The 15,021-nt window shown below is 44.7% G+C and overlaps 2 non-coding genes across 2 annotated transcripts; both read right to left on the bottom strand.

The window, feature by feature from the left end:
• Positions 1-845: 845 nt before the first annotated feature.
• Positions 846-978, bottom strand: LOC114673317 (small nucleolar RNA SNORA76). The gene has a single exon (XR_003724035.1). It is a non-coding gene; the product is annotated as a small nucleolar RNA SNORA76 (small nucleolar RNA).
• Positions 979-1,165: 187 nt separating this feature from the next.
• Positions 1,166-1,235, bottom strand: LOC114673302 (small nucleolar RNA SNORD104). The gene has a single exon (XR_003724022.1). It is a non-coding gene; the product is annotated as a small nucleolar RNA SNORD104 (small nucleolar RNA).
• Positions 1,236-15,021: the final 13,786 nt, after the last annotated feature.

Raw genomic sequence — 15,021 nt, 5'->3', positions numbered from 1 at the left:
CTGCCCAGTCCTAAGGCTGCAAAGCCATCCTCACCACATCCCTTCAAATTATGTGCCATTATCTTCAGCCCACATTTAAAGAATCCAGTGAAAGTTCGTAACTGAGGGGGTAGGGCAGTGGTGCTCCTGGGCTGCAGTTTATACCCTTCATCGTCTAGTTATCTTCATTCGGGACACGTTCATTCATCGAATGCCCATGTAGTGAGCGCATACGTGCATCCTTGCCCACCACTGCTGCCTCATACTCAGAACTGATGCACATTTCACTGGAGCCCTTGTGTAAGATCTTTTACCAACCATAGAATCTGGACTGTAACTAGGTGTCTATGTTGTCCCCAACTATATATAAAACCTAATTCATCTTCACAACCGCCCTATAATTTTTAACTGTTTAGGAGTGACAGATTAACCTAACCCGAAGCTTTAGTCCCATGCTTGTCACACGTACTCCTGCATGGTGGTTGTTTGTAAACAGGTCGATTACCCTTTTAGTCAGGAGTTAACTCATGCAGTTCCACACTGAATCCGTTTATGTCAAGTACACAGCAGCCCTGCAGACGCCATTCCAAGCTGCCTTCAACTAAATCTGCGCGTCTGATGGCAGACACGACAGCTTGGGACTTATGTCGAACTCATGGCAAAGGCACAACGCGCGCGATGCACTCGGGGAGGGCTGGGGAACGCATGGGAGCACAGAGGGGCACTCACTACGCAGCAGTCCGCGTATCCCCGTCAGACACCGTCCCCCTCACACGCCATTCCAGCCTTGGTATTACGGGTTGAGGCCTGTCGTGGCAAAATCCCTGGAAAATTGCCCAGCCTAGCAGCCGGACAGTCAGGTTACTAATTGTCGCTCGCGGTTAAAAGGGCCGCCCGCGGGGGGCCAAGCGGCCCCAGTTATGCGCAAGCACATGCTCTAGCGCTGCAGATTGACCCCCGGCGCCACGAGGAGGCTCGGCGGGGGCTCAAAGACAGCGCGCCGCCAACAACACACACCGACACCAGGGTTGGGTTCAAACCACTTTATTGAGAGGAATGGGGTGGCAAAACAGCAAGGACGATAAGACCCGACGTCCTCGGCTGGGAGCTACAAGAAAAGGAGAGTGATGGATGAGCCGGTGTGCGCTCGCCCGCCCGCCGGCCCCTCCCTGTTTTGCTCGGGCCGGCTCAGACTCCAGTTCGCATCACCAGCGTCAGCAGTCTAACACGTGCTTTAATTGGAATGTCATCACAGCAGGCCGGCCTCCCCCGCCTCCCTGCTCCCGGGCCCCGAGCCCCGGTGCCCACCCAGCCACACGGCCCGCCTGGCAAACAACCTCACCTCCCGGAATCTGTAGGCGGTGAAAGGCTGAAGAATGGCGATGGCTTTCTCTTAAAGGAGCCGACCAGAGCTGGTAGGCGGGCTTTACTGCCACTAACCAATAGCAAGTTCAACTTGCGAGCACGTGCAGTAAAGTTGTCTGGTGATTGGTAGTCCTTGCTGAATCCTCCAGAGGATAGATGGATCACATACCAACCATAGAGATGGGAGCCGCTCAGTCTCAAATCCTTTGCGTTTCAGCGTCTCGATCTCCACTTGCTAATGAGCGCATTTCTCTGCAGTCCGCAAAAGAAAACTTTACCAAGAGCAGGGGACAAGTGATGCCTAACTTGAATGACATGTTCTGTGCCAGGAGCTAGGATAGGAGTTGAGAATGTAAAGTTGAAAACTGTCCCCGAGTGCAAAGTAACCTGTTGTGGTAGAAAGAGCTTATATTGAAAGTGGACCGAAATGCACCACATCCTGACTTTGTGATGCGTTCGCTCTGTGACCTTGCTCAGTTAACCTTTCTGAGCTTCAATTTCTGGAAATTAGGAATACCCGGCTCCCTCCCCCCCACCCCCGCACACACACCGCGGGGGGGAAAAAAAAGTTGTAAGGATTAGGTGAATTAATTCCAATTGCCTGGCACGTTCTCAGTGGTAAACAAAGGTTTTCAAAGGGCAGGGTGATGTGGAAAACTTCCTGGGACTGCAAAACGTTAATAAATACTAAAATAGAGCTATGAACAGCCTACTGTAGAAGCCCAAAGGACAGAAAGGACAGAAACTTTGGGAAAGTTTCGCAGAGTTGATTGAGCCCATTCACTGGAAATACGGGTGGCTGAATGAGAGTTTGCTTAACTGGGTGGGGACACAGTACACCAGCAGTCACAGTCGCTGGTTATCTTTATTGCCTCCCTGTTTTCCTTGGAAATTCTTTTCCTTTTTTTCCTCTTAATACGGAACATTTATTGTTTTGTGTGTGTGTGTGATAGTGAAACCATTTCACCTTATGAGTTTGTAGTTGAATGGGCTCTTATTTTCCTTATTTTCTATATAGACTTTAAATTCAAACAATTCCTCTTTGGCGGGGAGTTGACTCACGCCTGTAATCCCAGCACTCTGGGAGACCAAGGCGGATGGATCACCTGGGGTCAGGAGTTCAAGAACAGCCTGGCCAACATGACCAAACTCCGTCTCCACTAAAAATACAAAAATTAGCCGGGTGAGGTGGTGGGCGACTGTAATCCCAGCTACTCGGGAGGCTGAGGCAGGAGAATCGCTTGAACCTGGGAGGCGGAGGTTGCAGTGAGCTGAGATCGCGCCATTGCACTCTAACCTGAGCAACAGAGCAAGACTCCGTCTCAAAAAAAATCCTCTTTAATCCAAAGCAATAATGACTTTGACAAGTGTTTAGTACCCTCTAGATTATTTATTTTTGTTGCTGTTTTAACTTTTGTTATTCAACATTTATTACATTATGGTACAGTTTCTGCATTGGGCAGTGTATGAAAGTTTTCTTTGTGATCTAAAATATCAGTTTTTATAAGTGTTCCACAGATTGTTGAAATGAAGATGTTTTCACTATCAGGTACAAATATGGTATAAAATATTTATTTATTAATTCAACCTTAGTTGTGTTGTAATTACTTGGTCCACAGCTCTATTTTGTGTATTATGTACTTGCTTGGAAGTTGGCTGTTGGCTTTGATTGTGATGTGTTAAGATTATGCCTCAAATACCAAATGCCAGTGAGGATGTGGAGCAACAGAAGCTTTGCTCCATTACTTTTTTTGTTTTGTCTTGTTTTGTTTTTTGAGACAGTCTCACTCTGTCGCCCAGGCTGGAGTGCAGTGGCACAATCTTGGCTCACTGCAACTTCCGCCTCCCAACTTCAAGCGATTCTCCTGCCTCAGCCTCCCGAGTAGCTGGAATTACAGGTGTGCACAATCACGTCCAGCTAATTTTTGTATTTTTAGTAGAAACAGGGTTTCACTATATTAGCCAGGCTGGTCTCTAACTCCTGACCTCGTGATTCTCCCACCTCGGCTTCCCAAAGTGCTGGGATTACAGGCATAAGCCACCGCACCCGGCCTGCTTTCTTTTCTTTTCTTTTCTTTTTTCTTTTTTTGAGACAGTCTGGCTCTGTCGCCCAGGCTGGAGTGTAGTGGCAGTATCTCAGCTCACTGCAACCTCTGCCACCTGGGTTCAAGAGATTCTTCTGCCTTGGCCTCCCTAGTAGCTGGGACTACAGGCACGGACCACCATGCCTAATTTTTGTATTTTTAGTAGAGACGGGGTTTCACCATGTTGGCCAGGCTGGTCTTGAACTCCTGACCTCAAGTGATCCACCCGCCTCGGCCTCCCAAAGTGGGGATTACAGGCGTGAGCCACCGTGCCCAGACTGCTTTTTTGTTTTCTTGACAGTGTCTTTCAAAGAGGAGATGTTTTTAATTTTGATGAAAATCTAATTTATCAATTTTTTTATAGGTAGTGCTTCTGGTTTCATATCTAAGAAATCTTGGCCTAATATAGATTTTTCTTTTATATGGTTGCTTCTAGAAGTTTAATTTAATTTAATTTAATTTAATTTAATTTAATTTAATTTTTGAGACAAAGTCTCGCTCTGTCACCAGACTGGAGTGCAGTGGCGCGATCTCAGCTCACTACAACCTCCAACTCCTGGGTTCAAGTGATTCTCCTGCCTCAGCCTCCCAAGTAGCTGGGATTACAGGTGCATGCCACCATGCCCGGCTAATTTTTGTATTTTTGGTAGAGACAGGGTTTCACCATGTTAGTCAGGATGGTCTCAATCTCTTGACCTCATGTTACGCCCACCTCGGCCTCCCAAAGTGCTGGGATTACAGGCGTGTTCCACTGCGCCCACTCTTCTAGAAGTTTTATAGTGTTTGCTCTCGCATTCAGGTCTATTATCTTTTTCAAGTTAATTTTTGTGTCCAGTGTGAGACAAGAGTTAGGTTCATTTGTTTGTGTATGCATATTCACTTGTTCCAGCACCATTTGTTGAAGAGAATATCCTTTCACTTAAATTACCTTGTCATGTTTGTCAAAAAAAAAAAAAAAAAAATTGCCCATATATGAGTTGGTTTGTTTCTAAACAGTATCTTCTTTTGCACTGTTATCTATCTATCCTTATGCCAATACTATACCCTTAATTACTGTTGCTTTATAGTACGTCTTAAAATCAGATATACAAGATCTCTAACTTTGTCCTTTCTCAAAATTATTTTGGCTATTTTAGGTTGTTTGTATTTCCAGAAACAGTTTAGAATCTGCTTGTCAATTTCTACAAAAGACCTGTTGGAATTTTGCCTGAAATTGTATTGAATCTGTAGGTCAATTTGGGAATAATTGACATCTTAATAACACTCAGTCTTTCATCCCATGAATACAGTCTATTTCTGCATTTATTTTAAGTCATTCATTTCCCTCAGCAATGTCATAGTTTTCATTGTACAATCTTGCATATATTTTGTGAAATTTATCCCTCAGGATTTCATTTATAATGCTATTATGAATGACACTATTTTTATTCTTTTTTTTTAGTCAAGCTTCTGAGATGAGAGACACTATTTTTAAATTTCAGTTTCTAAGAGTTCATTGCTGGTATATAGAAATGCAATTTATATTAATTTAAATCTAATTTTACTAAAATTATTTTAATAAAATTTTGTTATTTTGTAAATTTTTGTAAATTGATTCCATCTTCTAATAGGGTGGGTACAACCAAGGGTGAACTTGAGAACTGGCTTCTATTTTTTGCCCCACCTAATCACAAGCTTTTTCTCAGGTGCCCTGGAAGCAGTTGAGGCAGAAAAGGCCCATGGATTATTTAGAAGAATTATGTTTAATTTCCAAATAGCAACCGGGCGTGGTGGCTCATGCCTGTCATCCCAGCACTTTGGGAGGCCAAGGTGGGTGGACCACAAGGTCAGGAGTTCGAGACGAGCCTGGCCAATATGGTGAAACCCCATCTCTACTAAAAATACAAAAAATTAGCAGAGCATGGTGACAGACACCTGTAATCCCAGCTACTCGGGAGGCTGAGACAGAAGAATCGCTTGAACCCAGGAGGCAGAGGTTGCAGTGAGCCCAGATCATGCCACTGCACTCCAGCCTGGGTGACAAAGCGAGACTCTGTCTCAAACAAACAAACAAACAAACAAACAAAAATAGCCTGGGTATGGTGGCTCACGCCTGTAATCCCAGCACTTTTGAGAGGCCTAGGCAAGTGAATCAGGAGGTTAGGAGTTCAAGACCTGCCTGGCCAAGATGGTGAAACCATCTCTACTAAAAATACAAACATTAGCTGAGTGTGGTGGCGGGTGCCTGTAATTCCACTACTCAGGAGGCTGAAGCAGAGAATTGCTTGAACCCGGGAGGTGGAGGTTGCAGTGAGCTGAGATCGCACCACTGCACTCCAGCCTGGTCAACAGAGCGAGAGTTGGTCTCAAAAAATAAACAGAAATTAAAAATAGAATTTTCTAGTTCTAATGTTTTACTAATATCAATAGATATTAGAATTTTCTAGTTTCTAATGTTTTACTAGTATCAATAGAATGTTTTACTAATATCTAGTTTAATTCTGTTGTGGTCAGAGAATATGCTCTGTATAATTTCAGTCCTTTTAATTATTTTGTGTATTAACTTTTTTTTTTTTTTTTTTTTTGAGACGGAGTCTTGCTCTGTCCCCCTGGCTGGAGTGCAGTGGTGTGATCTCAGCTCACTGCAAGCTCCGCCTCCAGATTCCCGCCATTCTCCTGCCTCAGCCTCCTAAGTAGCTGGGACTACAGGCGCCCGCAACCGCGCCCGGCTAATTTTTTGTATTTTTAGTAGAGACGGGGTTTCACCGTGGTCTCAATCTCCTGACCTTGTGATCCGCCCGCCTCGGCCTCCCAAAGTGCTGGGATTACAGGTGTGAGCCACCGCGCCCGGCCATGTATTAACTTCTTTATTACTGCATAACAAATTAATTACCCTGGAGCCTGGTGTGGTTTAAAACAACAGGCATTTATTATCTCACGGCTTCTGTGAGTCAGAAATTGGGGAGCATCTTAGTGCTGTGATTCTGGCTTAGGGTCTCTTATGAGGCTGTAATCAGGATGTCACCCAGGTCTGTAGGCTTGTCTGGAGCATCTACTTCCAGCCTCATTCAGATGCTGTTGGTAAGAGGTCCCCATCCCTCACTCTGTGGGCCTCGCCTTCACACCACTTGTGACATGGCAGTTGGCTGGTGTCCCGCAGAGTAAGTGCTCCTGCAAGATGGGGAGGATAGGGGAACACGATCTGTGATGTCTTTTATAATCCATCTTGGAAGGGGCATCATCACTTCCCACATTCTGTTGGTCACTTAGACCACCTCTGGTACCATGTGGGCAAGGACTACACCAGGGCATGACTACCAGGAGTTAGGGATTTGGGGGAGCCATCTCAGAGGCTGGCTATCATATTGAGACTTATTTTATTGCCCAGCATATGGTCTATCTTGACTTGAAAAGAAATTTTCATTTTGAATATATTTGTTTACTTAAGACAGAGTCTTACTCCATTGCCCAGGCTGGAGTGCAATGAAGCAATCTCAGCTCACTGCAACCTCTGCCTCCTGGGTTCAAGCAATTCTCATGCCTCAGCCTCCTAAGTAGCTGGGATTATTACAGGCATGCACCACCACGCCCAGCTATTTTTTTTTTTTTTTTTGTATTTTTAGTAAAGACAGGATTTTACCATGTTGGCCAAGCTGGTCTTGAACTCCTGACCTCAAGTGATCCACCCACCTCGGACTCCCCAAGTGCTGGGATTACAGGCATGAGCCACTGCACCTGGCCTATATTTTTAAAGATTTATTTATTTATTTTTATTTTATTTTTGAGACAGGGTCTCACTCTGTCACCCAGGCTGGAGTGGAGTGCAGTGGTGCAATCATGGCTCACTGCAGCCTTGACCTCCTGGACTCGAGAGATCCCTGGGCCTCAGCCTCCTGAGTAGCTGGGACTACAGGCGTGCACTACCATGCCCGGCTAAGTTTTTAAATTTTATTTTAGAGATAGAGTCTCATTATGCTGGTCACGCTGGTCTTGAACTCCCAGTCTCAAGCAATCCTTCCACCTCTACCTTCCAAAGTGCTGGGATTACAGGTGTGAGCCACTGCGCCACCCTCTTGCTCTTCTTTTCTTTTTTTTTTAATTGGGCAACACTTCATTCCATAAAATAGAATAAGTGTTTCCAGAATGTGTATTCTTTTGTTGTTGGGTATAATGTTTTGTAAGTGTAAAGGAGATCAAGGTAGTTGATAGTGTTATTCGAATCTCAATGGAGAGTGGCGATTTTGCCATCCAGGGGACATTTGGCAATATCTGGAGACACTTTTGGTTTTCACAACTAGGAGGGATGCCACTGACACCTATTAGGTGGTGTTATGGGTTGTGTCCTCCAAAAGGAAATGCGGAAGCCGGCCAGGCATGGTGGCTCATGCTTATAATCTCAGCACTTTGGGAAGCCGAGGCAGGAGAATTGCTTGAGGCTAGGATTTCAAGACCAGCCTGGGCAACAACAAGCAAGACCCCGATCTCTACAAAAAAATTTAAAAAGTTAGCCAGCCACAGTGATTTGTGCCTGTAGTCCCAGCTACTCAGGAGGCTGAGGCAGGAGGATGGCTTGAACCCAGGAGTTGGAGGCTGCAGTGAGCCATGATCGTGCCACTGCACTCAAGCCTGGGTGACAGAGTGAAACTGTGTGTCAAAAAAAAAAAAAAAAAAAGTTTGTAACCCTAACCCCCATCACCTGTGAAAGTGACCTTATTTGGAAACAGGGTCTTTATAGATATAATCAAGGTGAGTTCATAGGATGGGCCCTAATCCAATTTGATTGCTGTTCTTATAAGAAGCGGGAAATTTGGACACAGAGACACCTGAGGAGAAAACAGTCATTTGAGGACAGAGGTAGAGACTGGAGTTAGTCTGCACAAGCCAAGGATACCTGGGGCTCCCAGAAGCTGGAAGACGCATAGAAGGACCCTTCTCTAGAGGATTCGGAGACAGCGTGGTCCTGCCAACACTTTTATCTCAGACTTCTAGCCCAAAAACTGTGAAAGAATAAATTTCTGTTGTTTTGATCCACCCAGTTTGCAGTACTTTGATATGGCAGCCCTAGGTAACTCATACAGATAAAGACCAGGGATACTGCTAAACATTCATATATGCGTTTGTTTGTTTGTTTGTTTATTTCTTTATTTTTGTAGAGACGAGGTTTCACCATGTTGCCTAGGCTGGTCTCAAACTCCTGGACGCAAGCAATTCCCTCTCCTTGGCCTCGCAAAGTGCTAGGATTACAGGCGTGAGGCACCACACCTGGCCTGCTGCTAAACATTCCACAACGCACAAGACAGCCCCCCACAACAAAGACTGAGCTGGGACAAGTACAAATAAAATTAAAAACTTGTCAGGCACGGTGGCCCATGCCTGTAATCCCAGCACTTTGGGAGGCTGAGGTAGGCGGATCCCCTGAGGTCAGGAGTTCAAGAACAGCCTGGTCAACATGGTGAAACCCCGTCTCTACTAAAAATACAAAAATTAGCCGGGCATGGTGGCGCACCTATAGTCTCAGCTACTCAGGAAGCTGAGGCAGAAAAATCACTTGAACCCAGGAGGCAGAGGTTGCAGTGAGCCGAGATCACGCCACTGCACACCAGCCTGGGTGACAGAGTGAGACTCCATCTCAAATAAATAAATAAATAAATAAATAAATAAATAAATAAATAAAACTTAAATTATTTGGCCAAAAATGTCAGTAACACAGAGGCTGAACATCTTGTCTTATAATTTAGTGTTTGCCTACTTATCCTATCAGTAAATGAGTGTTGAAATCTAATCTAATTGTGGGTTTATTTTTTTCACCCATCAGTTGCTTCAATTTTTGCTTCATGTATTTTCAAACTGTTTTTAGGTGTTTACACATTTAGGATCGCTATATTTTGTTCATGAATAGACTCTTTTATCATTGTGAAATGCCGCTTTTTATCTCTGGTAACATTCCTTGTATTAAAGTCAGTTTGGCCAACGTCAGTATAACCTTCCCAACTTTCTTATTATTTTCACAAGGTCTATCTTATTTTTCTCCATCTTTTCACTTTTAGCCTACCTATGCCTTTGTATCTGAAGCTTAATTTTTGTAGTCATCATATCATGGTCTTGATTTTTTTCAGCTTGGTCATTTTTAGCCTTTTACTTGGCCTGTATAGACCATTTACATTTTTATAATCGCTTTATTGAAGAAAATTTACGTACCATACAATGAACTCATTTAGGTTAAAAATTCAGACTGGGCACCGTGGCTCATGGCTGTAATCCCAGCACTTTGAGAGGCCAAGGTGGGAGGATCGCTTGAGCCCAGGAGTTGGAAACCAACAGGGGCAATATAGCGAGACCTCATCTCTACAAGTAATAATACAAAAAAATTAGCCAGGCACAGTGGCGGGGCACCTGTAGTCCCAGCTACTCGGAAGGCTGAAGCAGGAGAATTGCTTGAGCCCAGGAGGGTGAGGCTGTAATGAGCCATGATCATTGTATTCATAGAGAGCACCACTGCACTCTAGCCTGGGCAACAAAGTGAAACTTCGTCTCAAAGAAAATAAATAAAGTACGAATTCAATGGCTTTGGTGTATTAATGGAGTTATGCAGCCATCACTGCAATCGACTTCAAAATATTTTCATTAACCCAAAAAGAAATCCACACTTCTTTATCATCACTCTCCAGTCCTCCCTATCTGCTTCCCCTACCCTAAGCAACCACTCATCTACTTTCTGTCTTTCTAGACTTGGACATTTATATACACAGAATGGTACAACATGTGGTCTTTTGTGACTGGCTTCTTTCGCTAAGCATAATGTCCTCAAGGTTCATCCCTATTAGAGCATGTATCAACACTCCATTGCTTTTCAGTTGTCAAATATTCCACTAAATAGATAATGCCATATTTTGTTGTTCCATTTCGGTTGATGGACACTTGGGTTGGTTCCACTTTTTGACTATTATGAACCATGCTGCCATGAACATTTGTGCACAGGTTTTTGTATGGGTGTGTATTTTCATTTCTCTTGGGGAAGTATTTGCTTTTTAATTGGGAAGGTTCCCTCATTTTTTTTTTTTTTTTTGTAATTTACTATGCTGACTATGTTTTGTTTCATTTTGTTTCATCTTCTGTAGTAATTTGTAATCAAGCCACCTTTTAGAATTTTCTAAGTTCTCTCTAGTGCTGTTAGTAAATAATATGTAAAATTACGTAATTTTACATATATATATAAGTTATATATCTAATTTCAGAATGCTTTTTATTTTAATAGAAAACATAAAGTAACTAACCAGCTCACACAACTTGAAAACCCAGAGGAACCACAGCCGGGTGCAGTGACTCACACCTGTAATCCCAGCATTTTGGGAGACTGAAGTGGGCAGATCACTTGAGGTCAGGAGTTTGAGACCAGCCTGACCAACATGGTGGAATCCCATCTCTACTAAACACACAAATTAGCTGGGCATGGTAGCATACACCTGTAGTCTCAGCTACTTGGGAGGTTAAGGCACGAGAATCACTTGAACCCAGGAGGCAGAGGTTGCAGCGAGATGAGATTGTGCCATTCCACTCCAGCCATGGTGACAGAGCAAGACTCCATCTAAGAAAACAAACAAACAAAAAAACCAAGGAGCCAGACTCCAGGCAACACTTGCACCGTGGCCCCACTCAGCCACCGTGCTAACAGCATCATCCTAAGGGAAGACCCAGCAGCTCCTGGGCTCCCTGCTCCCTCACATGCATTCCCCCTGAAGGTTTTTCATGTCATGGGCTCACCCTGAACCGATTACTGTGGAAAGGGCCTTCATGAAGTTACTCAGTGCTTTCCTTTCCCCAGGCCTTTGTTCAGATCCTCCTTGTCCCCCTAGAATGTCCTCTCCAGTCGGATCTGACAGATGGCACATTCCAGACATCACTTCTTCCATGAAGCCCTCCCTGCTCTATCCATTCACCACCTTCCTTCCTGATCTCTCTCAATGACCGAAGTTCTGTTTCTCTAAGTTTATTCCCTCCCTCTTGTGCTTTTCACAGTTCATCTTTATTATTATTATTATTTTTTAGATGAAGTTTTGCTCTTGTCGCCCAGGCTAGAGTGCAATGGCGCGATCTTGGCTCACTGCAACCTCCGCCTCCTGGGGTTCAAGTGATTCTCCTGCCTCAGTCTCCCAAGTAGCTGGGACTAAAGGCGTCTGCCACCATGCCTGGATAATTTTTGTATTTTTAACAGAGACAGGGTTTCACCATGTTGGCCAGGCTGATCTCAGACTCCTGACCTCAGGTGATCTGCCTGCGTTGGTCTACCAAATTGCTGGGATCACAAGCGTGTGCCACTATGCCCGGCCTTCATGGTCAGTCTTGTACCTTGGTTATTTCTGTGCATGTCCTGTATCAACCTGCAAATTCTCTAATATTCCTTTACGGCACTAATCCTTAGTACTTGGAAGCCTTCAGTGATTTTTGTTGAATGAATGAACGGTAGTTATCCATGCAGAGGTCAAAGATGAAGTCATCTGCAAAATGAAGCTGACTACATTATGGCTAAAGTCCCTTTCTGCTCTAAAATTTGATATATAAAATATGTTAAATGAGTCCTCCTAGTGAGAAAGGAAAGAGAGAATAGATAAGGTCTGCATATTAAGCCTCAGGCAACGTACTAGCTGGCCACAGGGCTTCATGTCTATAATCCCAGCACTTTTTTTCCTTTTTGAGACACAGTCTCACTCTGTCACCCAGGCTGGAGTGCAGTGACAGGATCTTGGCTCACTGCAATCTCTGCCTCCGGGGTTCAAGTGATTCTCCTGCCTCAGCCTCCCAAGTAGCTGGGACTACAGGCACATGCCACCACGACTAGCTAATTTTTGTATTTTTAGTAGAGACAAAGTTTCACCATATTGTCCAGGCTGGTCTCAAACTCCTGACCTCGTGATCCACCCACGTTGGCCTCCCAAAGTGCTGGAATTACAGGCGTGAGCCACCGCGCCGGGCCAAATCCCAGCACCCTGGGAGGCTGAGGCAGGCTGATTGCTTGAGCTCATGAGTTTGAGACCAGCCTGGGCAACAAAGTGAGACCCACTCCCCCGGCCTGTGCAAAAAATACAAAAATTAGCTGAGTGTGGTGGTGCGTGTCTGTGGTCCCAGCTACTTCGGAGGCTGAGATGAGAGGATGGTATGCCCCTGGGGGTTTTAGCCTGGGAGGTAGAGGTGGCAGTGAGCCTAGATCACGCCACTGCACTCTAGCCTGGGCAATAGACCCAGACCCTGACTCAAACCCCGTCCCCACCCCCGGCCCTCCCCCCGCCAAAAAAAACAAAACACAGAATCTGGAAGGAGGGAAAAAAAAGCAGAGACACAGGAGGAAAGCCAGAAAATGGTAATATCCAAGGAGGAAAAGTTCCAGAGGAAAGAACCCTCAATATACCTGAATTGAAAAGAAGCCCAGTGAGGGGGGGTGGGGGGGGGGAACAAACCCAGGAATTAGGTCCAATGGGATTTTAAAAGGGGAAGAATGTTTACGAGGTGCTTGAGAGAAGTTTCCAGAGAGTTCTGTGGAATTAAGCCAGACCTCAGGGGATTAGGACGGCCTGGCCAGTGAGGAAGTGGAGGTACTGTGAGAAATGGCCATTTCCATCTTGGTGCTGCCTTGGCCCTTTGAGAATATTAATGTACTGTAAACTGGGGACACTGGAAACTTTCTGTGGCCGCGTATAGACTTGGCACAAGTGGGTGTGAAATATAACACCCAGAGACAAGTGAACAAATAACCAGTCAGGATTAGCCTAAGCTACCCCACAGGATAGAACCTGGGAGTGCGGTGGTAAGTGACGGGTGCCAGGTAGCAGGGGAGGAGCCTTGTCTCTTAAAATTAAATAACGTCCACTACATCAGGCAAAGGTCATGGTCTTAGAGTAAAGATAAGACAAGATAATACCATAAAGCATGTAGTTGCATATTTCCAAACAGCAAACAGCCAATACACAAAAAATAAGAAATAATCACTTTTTACTCCTTATGGTATAATGTGAAAAAAAAAATAATCAGTTTTGCAACCTACGAAAGTGTGTAGTGAGTGAGATTCTGTGGTAAAGGGAAGTTCTTAGAATGAGTGTCACAATCTTTTCAAATCCAGTCATCCTAGAACAGGAAGAGCCAAAGTCCTATTTACCTAAAAACCAAAGTGCTCACGGTGAGAACAACTTTTAAAATGTCCCTTAAACTTCAGGGGAGGACTGAGATAAGAACTTAGCTTGCTATCAGAGACTCTTGATTCATTGTTGTTTGTTTGTTTTTGTTTGTTTGTTTGTTCATTTTGTTTTGAGACAGGATCTCGCTCTGCTGCCCAGGCTGGAGTGCAGTGGTGCGATCACAGCTCACTGCAGCCTCCACCTCTCAGACTCAAGTGATCCTCTCACCTCAGCTTCCAGAGTAGCTGGGACTACAGGTGTGCACCACTGCACCTGACTAATTATTTTATTTTTTTGTAGGGACAAGGTGTCACTATGTTGCCCAGACTGGTTTCAAACTCTTAGGCTCAAGATATCTGCCACCTCAGCCTTCCAAAGTGCTGGGATTATAGGTGTAAGTCACAGCGCCTGGCCCCTTTATTGTTGTATTAATATTTATCCCATAACTACTCCACACACGCTGTAAGTTCAGTTCTAGAAGCAGCAGCAGCGATATCACTAAAAAAAAAAAAAAAAAAAAAAAAAAAAAAAAAAATCTGACTTGATTTATTCTGATAAACATACCGTTCCTTTGAAATGTTACTGGAGTTTTCAACCATGACCTTTCTTTCTGGTTTTACTAGATTTTTCTTTCAAGTCTCCTCCTTCAAAGGTATCTATTCTCTCACTAGCTATCTGCAAATCAACCTCACAAGCATTTTTAAATGAGATTTTAAAGGGTTTTAAACACAAATGAGACAGGCACAAACTCCTTTTTGGGTCATAATTTATTCCACTAGAGGGCGACATTTGCTAAACTAAAAGGGATTCATGGCTGCAGGGATCAAGGCTGGACATCAAGATTGAACTGGAGCCCTGGATCTTGACTGTCTTCAGTGCACAGTGGAAACTGTAACACGCACAGGTATCTGGGCTCTGCCCCTGGACATTGTGAATCAGTCAGGGAAAGGGGTACAAGAAATTATTGGAAATAGGTTTTTTATTTCTTTTTTTTTTTTTTGAGATGCAGTCTCACTCTGTCGCCCAGGCTGCAGTGCAGTGGTGCAGTCTTGGCTCACTGCAACCTCTGCCTCCCGGGTTCAAGCGATTTTTCTGCCTCAGCCTCCCGAGCAGCTGGGACTACAGGCGCACACCGCCACGCCTGGCTAATTTTTGTATTTTTAGTTGAGACGGGGTTTCACCATGTTGCTCAGGCTGGTCTTGATCTCCTGACCTCGTGATCCACCCGCCTTGTCCTCCCAAAGTGCTGAGATTACAGGTGTGAGCCACCACGCCCAGCTTTTTATTTCTATTTTTTGGAGACAGGGTGTTGCTCTGTCGCCCAGGCTGGAGTGCCATGGCACGATCAAAGCTCACTGCAGCCTTGACCTCCCGGGCTCAAGCCATCCTCCCGCCTCAGCTTCCCAAGTCACTGGAACTACAGGTGTGAACCGCCATGCCTGACTAAT

This window comes from Macaca mulatta, chromosome 16, assembly GCF_049350105.2.
Source record: "Macaca mulatta isolate MMU2019108-1 chromosome 16, T2T-MMU8v2.0, whole genome shotgun sequence".
NCBI classification, from domain to species: Eukaryota; Metazoa; Chordata; class Mammalia; order Primates; family Cercopithecidae; genus Macaca; species Macaca mulatta.
This window is presented reverse-complemented; position numbering and strand designations above follow the sequence as displayed.